Source organism: Oryza sativa, chromosome 1 (genome assembly GCF_034140825.1).
Source record: "Oryza sativa Japonica Group chromosome 1, ASM3414082v1".
NCBI classification, from domain to species: Eukaryota; Viridiplantae; Streptophyta; class Magnoliopsida; order Poales; family Poaceae; genus Oryza; species Oryza sativa.
In genome coordinates this window covers 35,834,042-35,848,230 of record NC_089035.1, presented here as the reverse complement: position 1 = coordinate 35,848,230, position 14,189 = coordinate 35,834,042, and the positions used below count along the sequence as shown (strand labels likewise).

The 14,189-nt window shown below is 46.2% G+C and overlaps 1 long non-coding RNA gene across 1 annotated transcript; it reads right to left on the bottom strand.

Annotated features, from left to right (window-relative positions):
• Positions 1-9,086: 9,086 nt before the first annotated feature.
• LOC136354989 (uncharacterized) lies at positions 9,087-9,971 on the bottom strand. Its single transcript, XR_010738953.1, has 4 exons — positions 9,800-9,971; positions 9,458-9,707; positions 9,302-9,367; positions 9,087-9,211 (listed from the first exon to the last, which is right to left on the bottom strand). It is a non-coding gene; the product is annotated as an uncharacterized lncRNA (long non-coding RNA).
• Positions 9,972-14,189: the final 4,218 nt, after the last annotated feature.

Below are 14,189 nucleotides of genomic sequence, written 5' to 3'. Positions count from 1 at the left end.
ATGTAGCTAATCTTGTATGGAAGAATGGAGAGTCACGTATTAAATCCGAGAAAGTTATTAAGATGATAAGTTCTTGAATTGAAATATACCTATCAAAAATAAAATTTTCAGATTTGGAAATATGACAATTAAAAGTAGATGAAGGGAGTACTAGGTACTCCCTCTAGGTACTCCACTCACTCTGTCCTATAAAAAAGAGTAAATTTTATAATGGACTAGTTTTTATTACCTTTGTTGCATGATGAACTGGGTGGTAGCACAACTTTTCATTTTGGGCTAGGTATTATTACCAAAAATTCACTTAACACTAGTGGCCCACATGTCAGTCAGTGTCAGTATCCCTTATCTCTCTCGAACACTGGTGGCCAACAATTAACGGATACTCCCTTCGTCCCAAAAAAAAAACTCAATTTCTGGGTTCTAGTATTTAACATTTGACCGTTCGTCTTATTTGAAGAAATTTAAATAGGTAGGTCATGCATAAATTATTATTCATATTTTATCATCTAACAATAATGAAAATACTAATCATAAAAAAAGTTCATATAAGACGGACGGTCAAACATTGAACACGGAAACCCAAGAATTGAGTCTTTTTGGGACGGATATCTACGAAGGAGCTCAGGCAACGCTTACTCAACCTAATCGTAGCTACTCACCATCAACTTCTCCCTTGCAACAGCTTGTTGGATGGAGGTTTAGCTTGAGAGATTGCAGGACCAGGAGGGTTGAGCTTGATGCAGGGATGGGTGCGAGCGAGATCGACCGAGTGGCCAGAGCTGACGAAGGTCGAGCTCAAACTTGAGCTCCAGTGCGCAGGCAGGGATCGGAGGAGGTCAAGCTAGATTGGTGGCGCGATCTGGATGGTCTGCTCACCGCCAATAGTGAGCTCGAGTACGAGGCAACGCTCAATGTAGCTCCAGTGCAAGGTCGAGCTTGATGCAGCGTAGGGCAGGGGCTTGATCGCCAGCCGGCAGCAGCTCACTCAAGGTCCTGGTCTCCCAGAGCCTTGCTCATTTGTGGTAGCGACCTTGAGCTAGATGACAGGTATGGAGACTTTACAAATTGGGTACAATTCAACTCAACGGAGAAGAGAGTTGGAGAAGAATACCGGTTCAATATATAACTATTGTAGATTTAGCAGGCCCAATGTGAAAAGATAGATTTACCTCTAGTCCAATGTGCAACCAAGGTAAATATTAGTGGTCCAATATACAATTAACTCTAAAAAAAATCAACCTAATAATATATGTAATATATATTTGTTTAAATCTGTTGTATTATGTGGTGTCATATAATAATAGATTCGTTTTTTTAAATGGAGGGAGTACAGTTTGAGTGCACAGTGTGACTTAATTATCGTCTGCACATCGGAAAAGTATGTTTGCAATTATAGCTCAGCACTCGAATTATCTGTTTGGACTCTTGGAATTGAATTGATCAATCACCCGTCAATTGATGTTTGATCATGTTTTCAATTGGGTTCTAATCCCTCTTCATTGTACGAAGATGCTTAAACAGAGAGCGGATCATCTCCACAAACCATAAGGAGCCCGGCTTTATTTGGAGCGAAACATTTTTTTTCTCAGAAATTCAACGGGATTGTAGAGAGAATCTACTATACACCACTGACTTTAGTCTAGTTCAACAATCTGCCACTGACTTTGTTTAATTCCATAATATATCATCACTTTTTGTTTAACTTCTATGATTTACCATCGCCGTTAGTTAAGTCTCCATTAGCACTGTACAATTTTATACTAATGACCAAAATACCCCTGAACAAAAATCCTAAAATTAACCCAATCTATTTTCATTTTCATGCCCGCCTCAATTACGGCCAGAAGTACACGTGCACTGCAGGCTGTGTCCGTGGTACACAAGCCCGTGGCGACCGCATACATACGTACGTATTGATAGAATTCTAATTAAGTGTACACAGGGATGCGACGACCAAAAGTCCGGCAGGTGCTCGCACTCGTACATGTATGCATGGGAATCATGTACCTAATTAACCTGCTTTGAACCTACACACATACACAGAGATATACTTTTTGTAAGTGCAACATTCCGTCAAACAAGTTGCTAAAACAATCATATGTATGCTTAGATAATCATGTATCATCATAGAAGAAAATGAGCCGGGCAACCTCTGTAACATGTTACAGTATGATATTTGTGAATTTTCAACCAAATTCTGAAAGTTTTCATCTTAGGGGTATTTTTGTCATTAGAACAAAATTGTATGGTACTAACGGAGGCTAACTTGACGGCGATGGTAAATTATAGAAGTTAAACAAAAAGCGATGGCATAGTATGGAACTGAACAAAGTCAGTGGCAGATTGTGGTTCCAGGGCAAAGTCAGTGATACAGGATAGATTTTCTCATTGTTTTAAGACAATTCAACAGGAATACAGAGTATCTCGACTACTTAGGTACTGTTAATACAATATAAAAGCATGTATACAAACCAGAAATATTTAGGGCCTGTTTAGATCTCCTGGCAAAAGTTTCATCCTGCCACATCGAATGTGTAGACACATGCATGGAGTATTAAATATAAATAAAAAATAACTAATTACACAAATTACGTGTAAATTACGAGACGAATCATTTAAGCCTAATTGCTACATGATTTGACAATGTGGTGCTACAATAAACAATTGTTAATGACAGATTAATTGGACTTAATAAATTCATCTCGTAGTTTACAGGTGGAATCTGTAATTTGTTATATTATTAGTCTACGTTTAATACTTTAAATGTGTATCTGTATATCCCTGGATATTATTAATCTGTTATATTATTAGTCTACGTTTAATACAGGCGGTCTATATCCTATGTGACACGTCGAAACTTTTCATCCCTGGATAAACAGGGCCTTACTATATTTGTTAAATAGTACTATAAGGTGTCATATTTCTATCCTATGTTGGCACCATATCGACACCAGGCCATCAGCTAATGCCTGTTGGTACCGGATCTTATACTGATTAAATTACGAAATTGCTAGAATTGTATCGACACATTTTCTCCTCCATCACAGTCGGCGTTTTGAAGCGTCCGATTTCCTTTATCCCGTGTCAATGCGATCCTGTCCGTGCATATTGCTATGGCAGGCTAACGTTGAGGCTGTCAACATGATTAATTGATTAATTAAAGCTTAACGTCTTCATTAGTTCAAGGTTTTACACGCATGCATACTATACTTTATACAAATTTACACCCCACTTAAATCCCACTTACACACCACTTACACATATAATTACTGTGTAATTTTTAGACTTACATATGTAATTTTGAAACTTACATTATAAATACACTAAATTTACATATGTAATTTAGGGACTTACAATGTAAATACATGCTAATTATTTTTTGATGAAAAATATGACGTCACAAATATAGCTACTCCCTTAAATTAAGAAAAACTAAAACACCTTACTCGTGGTCAGGCACCAAAAGGACTCACACGAGTTGGTGCACAAGCACAACTGCGCACTGCTGTAAGGTTCAGGCATCCGAAGACATTTTGTGTCTCCTCAGCTACCGTACCGTGGGTACTTTACTTCCCCGTCACTTGCTAATTTTTACAGCTCGCTCAACGCTCTTTAAAGTTTACACTCCGACTGTTCAACGGCGGGGAGTGCAAGTGTGCGGCGGGCGCGTACACGGTCCATATCCATATTCAGTTGTTCCGAAAATAAGGTAGTGTTTGGTTCTAAAACTAGATAGGATGGGATGAAACCATCCATTATTTTGAGGTTGGGATGATTCTACTTACGTGTTTGGTTTATAGAATAGGACGATCGCAGTTTTTTATTTGGTTGAAGGGATGAGGGAGGGATTTGATGGACGCCGTTTGCCACCACTGAAGACGCCGTTGGCAACAACTATGGCCGCCGCCGCCTCTGCCCTCACCTCCATCTCCGCCACCGAGCTGCGGTCGCGAAGGGACGCGATGCGGCGGGTGATGGCGTCGACCTTCGGGCCGACGAAGGGACGTGAAGCTATGGGACGATGACGCCAAGAGCTTCGGGGACGATGACGGACGGTCGGGCCGCCGCCGGATCCGTCGGCGCAGCCCTCCCTATCGTCGGATCCGCCGCCGCCGCCTTCCCCACCACAGGATCCGGTGCCGCCGAGCCCCTCAACGCCGCCGCTGCCGAGCTTGTCTCCACCGTCGCCGCCGAGCCTGCCGCCGTCGCCCGAGCCGTCTTCCGTCGGCGCAGCCCTCCCCATCGTTGGATCCGCCGCCGTGGAGCCTTCCGCCGTCGCCCGAGCCATCTTCCGCCGCCCGAGCCCTCCCCATCGTTAGATCCAGCGCCGCCGATTTCCCCACCACAAGATCCGGTGTTGCCGAGCCTGTGGCTTACCGCCGCCGTGGAGCCTGCCGCTGTCACCTGAGCCTGTCGCCACCGCTGCTGCCGAGCCTGTTGCCGCCGCCGTCGATGAGCCCGCCGCCGTCTCCTGAGGGCGAGCAGGGCAAGTGCGCGAGCAGCGTCGTCACGCCGTTCGCTCGTCCCAGTCCGCCAGTTTTGGCCGGATGAGTTGGTCCCGGATCTGAGAGAAATATTCCTCTCTAGGGACCAACCCATCCCACCTCATCCCAGCAACCAAACACTACCTAAAATTGGTCTCAATCGTTCGGATAGCGCGTGCTCTCCAGGTAAGTCAGGCGATCTCTTTGTTATCCCGGCTGGGTTTCGTTCGAACGCTGCAATGCTGCGTACCTGTCGTCCACTCGTCCCGTGCCGGTCGCCGTGGCGTCACGCTCGGCGCGCATGCGGACGCAGTCCCGATCGTGTCAAGCAACAGAGCGCGGCGACGCCTGGTCGGCCCGTGCACGCGCGCGTCGCGCGTCGCGAGATCTCTGGCACGGACCGACGGACGGTGACAGAAACTCCGCCCGTACGCGTACCACCCAGTACCGTTACATCAGCATGCGGCAAGAACCGATCTGTCGCGCCCAGGTGATCGAAACGTGAGGCTGGCCACCGGCCGGTCGTCGGCCAAGACCAACCCACCGCGGGAACATCAGCTTCGCCGTGAATGGAACTACTCGTGGAAGTGACGGATCGAGCCCTTCTGGTCGCGTCACATCGGGGCTATACCCGTCGCCAAATGGGAAGACTCGTCGCGTTTCGAGTAGCTCTGCCCCATGCCATGTGTCGCAACAGTTGCACAGCGCAGCGCGGAGCAGTGCAGATCAGCGTACGGGGTTAAGTACTGAACGGTAACTGCGTGTACTCCTACGTACCACGAGGTCCACGACGCTGGACGGGTGGAGTAGTAGTAACACGGAGTAAACAAGGATTCTCCATCGGTTAACACAAGTAAAGTACGCCGCATGTGATCCAGTCTCACGATTTCATGGTGAGTTAAATTATTTACACGATGACGGGCAGATTTTGTTGTTCATCGTAGGGGGGAAATTAAATATTTTTTAAAAATAATCTACATAGAACAATTGATCCAAACAGTACAATAGACGATAAATAAAATCCAATTGATCCAAGCAGTACAATAGACGATAAATAAAATCTTGAGAAAACATACTGTGTTTGTATTAAAAAGGATAAACATCCAACGCTCCACAATGAAAGATACCACTTAAAAAGTATTTGAGTATTGTTATAACTTATAGTTATTTAGGTAGGAAGGGTAAAAATATTTTTTTTTTGAAATGGAGAAGGGTATAATTGTCTAAATATTAGCTCTAGTTACATAGGTACCGCATTGGTATTTTATCTTCTATGATCCTTTATTGTGTCATTTACGTGTTTTTTGTGATATATATTTGGTATCTAATAACATGGGAGTCCTTGGGAGTTGGTTGGACCCAACCGAGAAGAAACAGTGCCCTAACACTGTTCATCTTCTTCTTCTCGTCCAAGCTTGGGCAAATGGGAGGAGGAGGCTAAGGGCGTTGAGGTTCTGGTGGTGGTTGTATGATGATGGTGATGGCGGTAAGACATGTCCCGTGGCACAACGCACCCCCGGGAAGTGAAGGCAGGCACAAAGGACAACCTAAGGGCATGAGTCAGGGAAAGAAAGAATGGCATGTAGCAAGCTTCAGTTGGTATTTGCGGGCACCTAAGCGCATCACCACGCGTCCCAACTGATAGGGATTCCGTTTTCCTGAACTTATTGACGAAAGTGGTGCGGGAGTGGTTGGAAGCATTGGAGCTTGATGGCAGGATGGAAGCATGACCATGGACAAGAACGAAGCGGTGGAGGAGAACAAATGATACATCAATCTTGTTTTTTTTCCCCATGCAGATCAATTCAATCCACTAAATTTGCGGAAAATTTACTTTATTTCTATCAAACAATACAATCCACTAAATCTTTGAAGATTTAGTTTGCTTCCTAATGAACGATACTAATCACATGGAGCTAACTATTCTCGACTCACAGAAAATACCATATTTGACTAGTTATTTCCCCACTGCTATCGTTTACGATAATTTTATTTTATATCTTGCATCTCTCTTAATCAACGGTATACATTATCCTATCTCTTAGTATTTCGAAGTACCTTATAAACACCGTAAAAGCTCGGAGCCATTAATCGGCCGCTGCAATAATCCAATGAAATGGAAAAGAGTCCGGCTGCACGTTGCGATATGTACGGACTCCAGAAAAAAAAAAAGGACAATACAACAGACCATCTGCCCATCTGCAAATTAAAATATCCGCTGTTTCGACCAATCGATCTCTTCGTAGTAAATCTTTCGTAAATGCATTTGTTGAGATCTATCGCCAGACTAAAAGTACTAATTTTGTGCAGTGGGTTGCAGTCGCATACAGTAGTCGTGGGCACGGTGCACGTGCACTGAGGTTAATGTGGAATGTCACGAAGCGAGGATGGAGACTGGTAGCCGGCCGGTGTAGTTCTCAATTGGACTTTTTTTTTTTTTTTTACAACTCATGGTTGGAGTTCAGAGCAGCATATTTTCCATACGAAAGAGACTTGAAAGACCGGGAAATGAAAAGGTTAGGGGACTACCAATTGAGGGCGCCAAACGTGGTCGCGTTCACTGCTGCTGCGAAACATACCAATCACCAGCTTGGGTTAGCTAGTATACCTCAGCTCCAAACACGTCAAAATTGATCGACGGAATGTTTGATCAACTGTCGTTACGGGTGCTACATTTGCGAAGGAACTGGAGGTCTGGAGTACAAATCTTTCGTGCCAACGCCGCAACGCGGGAATTTTTTTTATTTTTAATTTTTTTTATTAAAAGTTTTACAAAAATAATTTTTCATTTTGAAAATTGACAGAAGTGGTCGCCTACCGCCCTCTGGGAGGGCGATTTTTAAAAATCGCCATCCCAGAGGGCGGCGAAAGTGACGTGGCAGACGGCCGTTCGCTCTCGGGCGACGGCCGTCAACGAAATTTGCAGGCGGCCCCCTTGCCGCCCTCCGCTAGGGCGATTTTGTACTGTGCGGGGGGCCGCCTGCAAATGGGCGGCGGGGGGCCTGGAATTTTGCAGGCGGCCCCCTTGCCGCCCTGGGGGAGGGCGATTTTATACTGTGCTTTATATTTTTTATAAATATCAATAGTTATCAATTTTTTTTATATTGAAAATTATACAAGATTAAAATCTCCAAGACTGGTAAAATACAATTTTATTATTTTTTAGGGTCTATTTGGAATGTTACCGTACAAATATTTTGTTAGTGCCAAAATATAAGCAAGTTTTGGCACTACCAAATATTTGGTAAGGTAAAATTGCATTTGATCATATTTGGTTTGCTGCCAAAATGTAAAATTGTAGTGAAGAATGTTCTACATAATCTTAAATCTAGATTACGTATTACCAATGAATAGGCTTCAATCGAAATCAAACACAAGTACTATTCAAATTACCAAAATATTGGTAGGGCATGTTTTTGGTAGCAATCCAAATAGGCCCTTAGTCTTACGCATACAAAAAATCACCACCATAATTAAACATTGTAATGATAAGATAGATAAGAAGTGCCATCGATACACGGTACAAATTTGTCGATCCCGACGAATCAAGCATGCGGTAACCTATCGGCCCCTTCTAGGTCGGTCAGAATGCATTGCATTCTCGTGGTCCTTCAATCGTTGATACTCTACTTGTGTTTCTGACTCTGTTATCTTCTGGCCATGATATGATGGAGTGACATTGTCGATCCATCGAGTAAATCCACCCATCCTTGGATTGCCCTGTAAAAATAGTAATGTTATTCAGTTTGGGTAGTAATTTTGTGCAAATCATAGCGGATTTTGTAAATGGTTAGACATACAACGAAATCGTTGTCTACATTGGGGCAGACAAAATATCTCCTTCGAAATGTTTGTTCAGCAAAGGATGTAGCCACCTGCCAGCGATCCCTGCACCCACACTTTGGACGCTCGGACCATTTATGTAACCCTAATGGATTGTTCCTCCAGTCTAAGCTTGCAATTTCCACCCGACGTTCGTACTCCATCCAAGTATGAATGAACTGTATGGTCGGTTCAGGTTGCGTTATCGGCCCGCCACTTGAAGTAACTCTGACTGTGTCAATCCATTGTACGAAAGTGTGTTGTCGTGAGCATAAGTTGTTCTAGCACCATATGAATGAAAAGAACTATGTAGAGGAGACAAACACAAGTAGTACTGCAGTAGTAATAGCAAAAGTAGTACTGCTTTACAAGTTTGTAAGCCAAAAGAAACGGTCACATAAGGACTGAAGAGGTAGAACACTACTGACGAGGCCTCTTACCCCTGTCCCTCCTACCCTGCGCCCTAATGTGCCCCTGGGAGTACGTGAGTCGGTCCGGGGGTACGGCACGGCCAACCCGTCCTGCCTGTACAGGTGTGACCTCTGGCTGCTCCTGAGTGTGCGCCTCTGGAGCTCCTCCAAGCTGAGAGGAGCCTAGTACGTCGTGGTGATGTGCACCGTGCAAGTCGTCGTCGTAGAACTGGCTAGTAGGACCAGTCCTACCGGCGTGAGACGAAGAGGCCCCAGTACCGAAGATCCCGGCTGCAAATCCTACTGGACAAGGACCATCAGTTTCATACATGTATTTAATAGTATTAATAAAAAGTAAAGTACCTTGTGGGCGAGGGATCGACGCTCCGTGAGAGGAAGAGCTGGCGAACGCGCCCGAAGAGGTGGCGAACGCCCCTGCGGAGCTCGCGGAAGCGCCGGTCGTGCCTGCGAACGCGCTCGAAGGCAGACGAGGTCCTGCGATGAGGAAACGTGCAGTTAAAACATGGTGACATATTCGTGCAAAAGCTGAAACAAAAATGAACTAATCTCTGGGCTGAACTGTACCGTGCGAAACCGGTGCTGTAGGTCGCACTGCTCCGAAGCTAGGGGCGCTCGAAGGCAAACGAGGTCCTGCGAGGATGGAACATCAAGTTACGACGGGGTGATGTTTTCGTACAAAAACATAAACAAAACTTAAGAAACCTCTGGGCTGAGCAGTACCGTGCGAAACAGGTGCCGTAGGTCGAGGTCCTGCTCCGACGGTAGGCGCGCGAGGCCGTGGTTGTACCGGACCAGCTGGAGGTACGACGTCCACGGCGCTGCGACAGGAGAAGACGCGCATGACCGCACGCATCTTCTCCTGCATCCGGTCGAAGGTCACCCTCTGCTCAACGTCAGTCAAGTGCAAACCTCTGTTCAACCTCACTTGGACTGCGGTGATATCGGCACTGATATCCCGTGCGGCATCAGCCTATGCAAGATGGAAATAAAAAATTCAGTAGTTGTCCTATATTATGCAAGATAAATGAAATAATTGTAAGAACTAATACAAATTCGACGTACCCCCACGAAGTAGTCTCGGTCACGGTGCGTGGGATACGCGTCCGTGACAGCGGCAACGTGCGGCTCTGGGGCGTCTGGAGTGAAGGTCACACGCGCACGAGTGCGAGGAAGGTACCAGCGAAGGTAGTCACGGTAGTTCTCCTCCGTGTGTGGGAAGAGCTCGTTGATCACCTCCTCTGTAGCTAACACCCAGTCGTCAACGTACTGCTGTACACGTGGAGCCCAAAGTGCGCCTGCTAGCTGTCCCCGTCGAGTCAACCGAGGTAAATTATATGGCTCGATGAAGTAAGTATCATAAAAATTTAGAAATGAACAATCCGAACTCACGAGTGGTCGGCAGGGAGGACGGTCGGCTGCACGTTGCCCGGAAACACCTGCCTAAGTCCGAACTGTCTCATCACACGCTGCGGGCAGTGAGGCTCAACGAAAATGTCGAACACCATCGGCAGGATGGTGAGCCAGTAAGCCTGGTCGCGTGTGCACAAGGACGAAAGTCCTAGCGGTGCTCTCGTAGCGACGGCCTCTTCTGTGTACGGCTCCCAGATGACGTCGCTCGGCTGGAGACGGTCAAACTCGAACACGAAGTCCGGGTAACCTCGTCTCACCTGGACGTGAGCGTAACGACGCTGCAATAAACATGATCGGAATTAGACATGTTATGTGAAGAAAAAAAAGAAGACGACTGATAAACTTATAACGCAGCGAAGTTGCACTAACCCCACGTCGACACCAGTAAGTCCCCATCGTGGGACCGTCCTCTGGCCACTGCGCGCTGCGACCAACCCCGTAGGGTGCGCTGTCCACCACTGGTCGACCTATGGCAAACCTCTCGGCTGCCCAAAGCTGAAGCAACATAGGGCAGCCAGCGATGATCGCTCCCGCGTCAGTCTTCGTGCACGCCTCACAGAGGGCACGGTACGTGGCTGCTAGCACGGCAGAACCCCAGCTCCACTGCGGCACGTCCTGTGGCTGAGCATCCGCGATGGACCGTGCGTAGTGGACCAGCCGGAAGTCCACAGCGTGGCTCGAAGCGCGCAGTGATATCCTCCTTCCACCCAACAACACCGTCCACGGGACCAACTGGTGCTCCCGCCAGCGGTAGCCCGAGCAGGTACGACACGTCCTGCAGTGTCGGAGCCATCTCCCCACAGGGAAGGTGGAACGTGTGCGTCTCAGGTCTCCAGCGGTCTACCTGAGCGGCAAGGAGTGACCGGTCTGCATCCCACCGCTTCGCTGGGTCACGGTCGTCCGCCGCCGCCTCAACAAGCCTACAAAGTGGTAGAAGGCCTGCCGCACGCAACCTGTATAGAGCAAACTTCAAACATAAGTACAACACAAAGCAAAGTTGAGTTGAAATGTGAACATACGCGTACCAAGGAACGTGACGGGGGTCGACACGCAACCACTCGCGCGACGTGCGTGGACGGAAGGTGTCGAGCTGTGCACCCTCGACTGCTGACAGGAACGAGCGGTGGTTCCTGTCAATCCCACGGTTCAACAGCGCCGGTGTGTCGTACGCCATACCTGCATCAAATAGATTGGTCAGAAACATATAAATAATTAGTCAACATAAGTAATAAATGTTCATAAGCGAATTACTAACACATATTAAACAAGAGTACAAACAAACAAAAGTGTCACCATACGGAATATTTCTGATTACAACAATAGCTGCAGTTACTAGTCCGAACACTCATCACGATAACATTATGATACAACACCGAATAGTTCGCAATACTACTAGTACAACAATAGTCGGAGGTACTCATTACAACAACATTCAATTGAAATTACACGATATAAGTATTTAGTCCGAACACACATCACATCACAACAGCGTTTTATTTCCTAAATCGATAGCATTGTTACACCATGGAATCGCCTGCTGCGCGACGACGCCTTGGCCTTGCGCGCCTGCTTGTTGTTCCTTCACCATGTGGTCGCCTACCATCACTTGCCTGTCCAGATGGACTAGCATCTGCGCCGCTTGGAACTTCTGCATTCTTCGGGCATTTCTTGTAAGTATGGCCGCGCAGATCACACTTGCTGCAGCGTAAAGTCCTCCCACCTGCTTCTGACTCATCCATATCATTTCTGATGCGTCTAGTTTGGCGTCGACCCTTTTTCACCCTTAACTTAGATGGATCTGGAATATAAAAAACTTGGGCACTCAGCGTTGTGTAAGATTCTGAGATCCCGAACCCATATATCTCCTCACTCCATGTATGAAAGATTGCTTCTTTCCTGAAATAATTTGAGACGTACACATTGGGAGATATGCCACAATCACCGGCAGCAGCAAGAACGTGTGAGCAAGGAAGGTGATGAAGCTTCGGCTTCATACAACTGCAGGTACATCCACCATCCGCCTTCAAGACACATTCCTGCACGGCTTGCTTGCGATAGATACCACGCCTGCTCCTATCAACACACATTATTTCATACCGATGCACTTGTGTGCCTTGAGCAACAACTCTATGTCGCCGTACCTTTTTGATTTTATCTTCCATGTACTTTGTTACTACGTTGCCAAACACTATGTTGTTATCGGCCATGGACGGACCAATTTTCTTGTATCGATCCCTAAAGTACGCTTGCGTGCCGTGAAGGATGAATTCAACAATAGCAACCAATGGAAGTACCCGAACTCCTCGCATTACCCAGTTGTACACCTCTGCCAAATTGGTTGTCATTATGCCATACCGAGATCCATCGGTGTCGAACAATAGAGACCACTTCTCCTTAGGCTCATTCTCAATCCACTGAGTAAAATTTCTGATGGCCGACCCTGACCTCCTTCTCATTGTTGGTGGGTCATTATGTAATGCACCAAGAGGTATGGGAGGCTCGTCACCTTCAACTTGTGGTCTGCGAGATTGCTCATCTGTTTGCTTCGTTGTCAACTCATCCAACTTGTCCCACAACTCATTAAATTTCTTCTCTTGGTTCTGTGCACAGAGCCTCTTAAAGAGCTCCATAAGATGCTTGTTCTTGAATTGCTTGTAGAAATTTGCACCCATGTGACGCATGCACCACCGACTCCGAACATCGGGCCACTTAGCTGGAAGTCCCTTCTCATCCCAACCGTTCTGCAAGTAGTCAATAGCCCGCAACATACCCGCATGACGAACATGTATAAGGCAAACGTTGGGCCTCATACGCACCACTGCAATGTGCACTCTCTCTAGGAACCAGTACCAGCTTTCAGTGTTCTCACTCTCTACAAATGCAAAAGCCATAGGTAGAACCTGGTTGTTCCCATCACACCCAATTGCTGTCAATATCTGACCTTGGTATTTACCTGTCATAAAAGTTCCATCTATGCATAGAACAGGTCGACAATGCACAAAAGCATTGATGCAAGCACCCAATGAGAAAAAGGCTCTTTGCAGCACACTCTTTGTTCGATCATCAACCGATGTAAATGTATGTAGGTCATAGTAAGTATTATTATTCCTCTGGGCAATGGTGGCTAACAAACGAGGCAAATTATCATAAGAAGCTTCAAATGTGCCATACCTCATCTCAATAATCTTTTGTTTGGCTCTCCAGGCCTTTGCATAGCTTATGGTGTACTTGAATTTATTCTCGATGTGCCTAATAATTGATTTTGGTTCAAAGCCAATGTTACCAACAACACTGCTGTACATCTCACTTACCACAAAAGCTGAAGTGATGTTTCGGTGATACTTCTCCACCCCTTGTAAGTAGCACTTGTGCTCGGTCACAATGCTAACTTTCCAATAATCATTCCATTTACCCTTATATGCATGGACACGCCACGGACAATCTTCCTTCATGCACCTCACTTCATACACATAATTTGTTGACTTGACCACCCTAAACTCTCTCTGCAAGGAAACTGCCCAATGCTTCACCGCCTCCTTCATCTCATCCTTATGAGCATACCTTGCACCCTCAATTACCTCGTTCTCCTTATACTCCCAGGGTACATGATCACCCTCTGATATAACAAGTCCAGAGAAGTCCTCATTTGCCCAATCAGTGGCCATTACATCACCTTCCTCATCGGATGATGCGTCGTCGTTCGCTTCCTCATTATCCGAATCTTCCCTCTCCATTTCATCAACAATTATACCGACTCTCTCCCCCTCATCCGCCATGCCCATGGCCTGCTCCTCCCTTGGTTGATTTTTCTCATTTTGCATCGATGGTCCAACAACATCCCTTGCATTGATAGGACCCTCTACATCTTCGGTTTGCATTGAAACATTTATATCTTTCTCTTGTACCGACACAAATATAACGAGGGGCCATGACCGTTCAAAAGCCATTTTCACATACCGTCTCCAAGCAGCAGTGCTGTCCATCGGCATTAGTTCCCAAAAATAACCTTCTGTTGCACGACTCACTACAACTGATACTGACA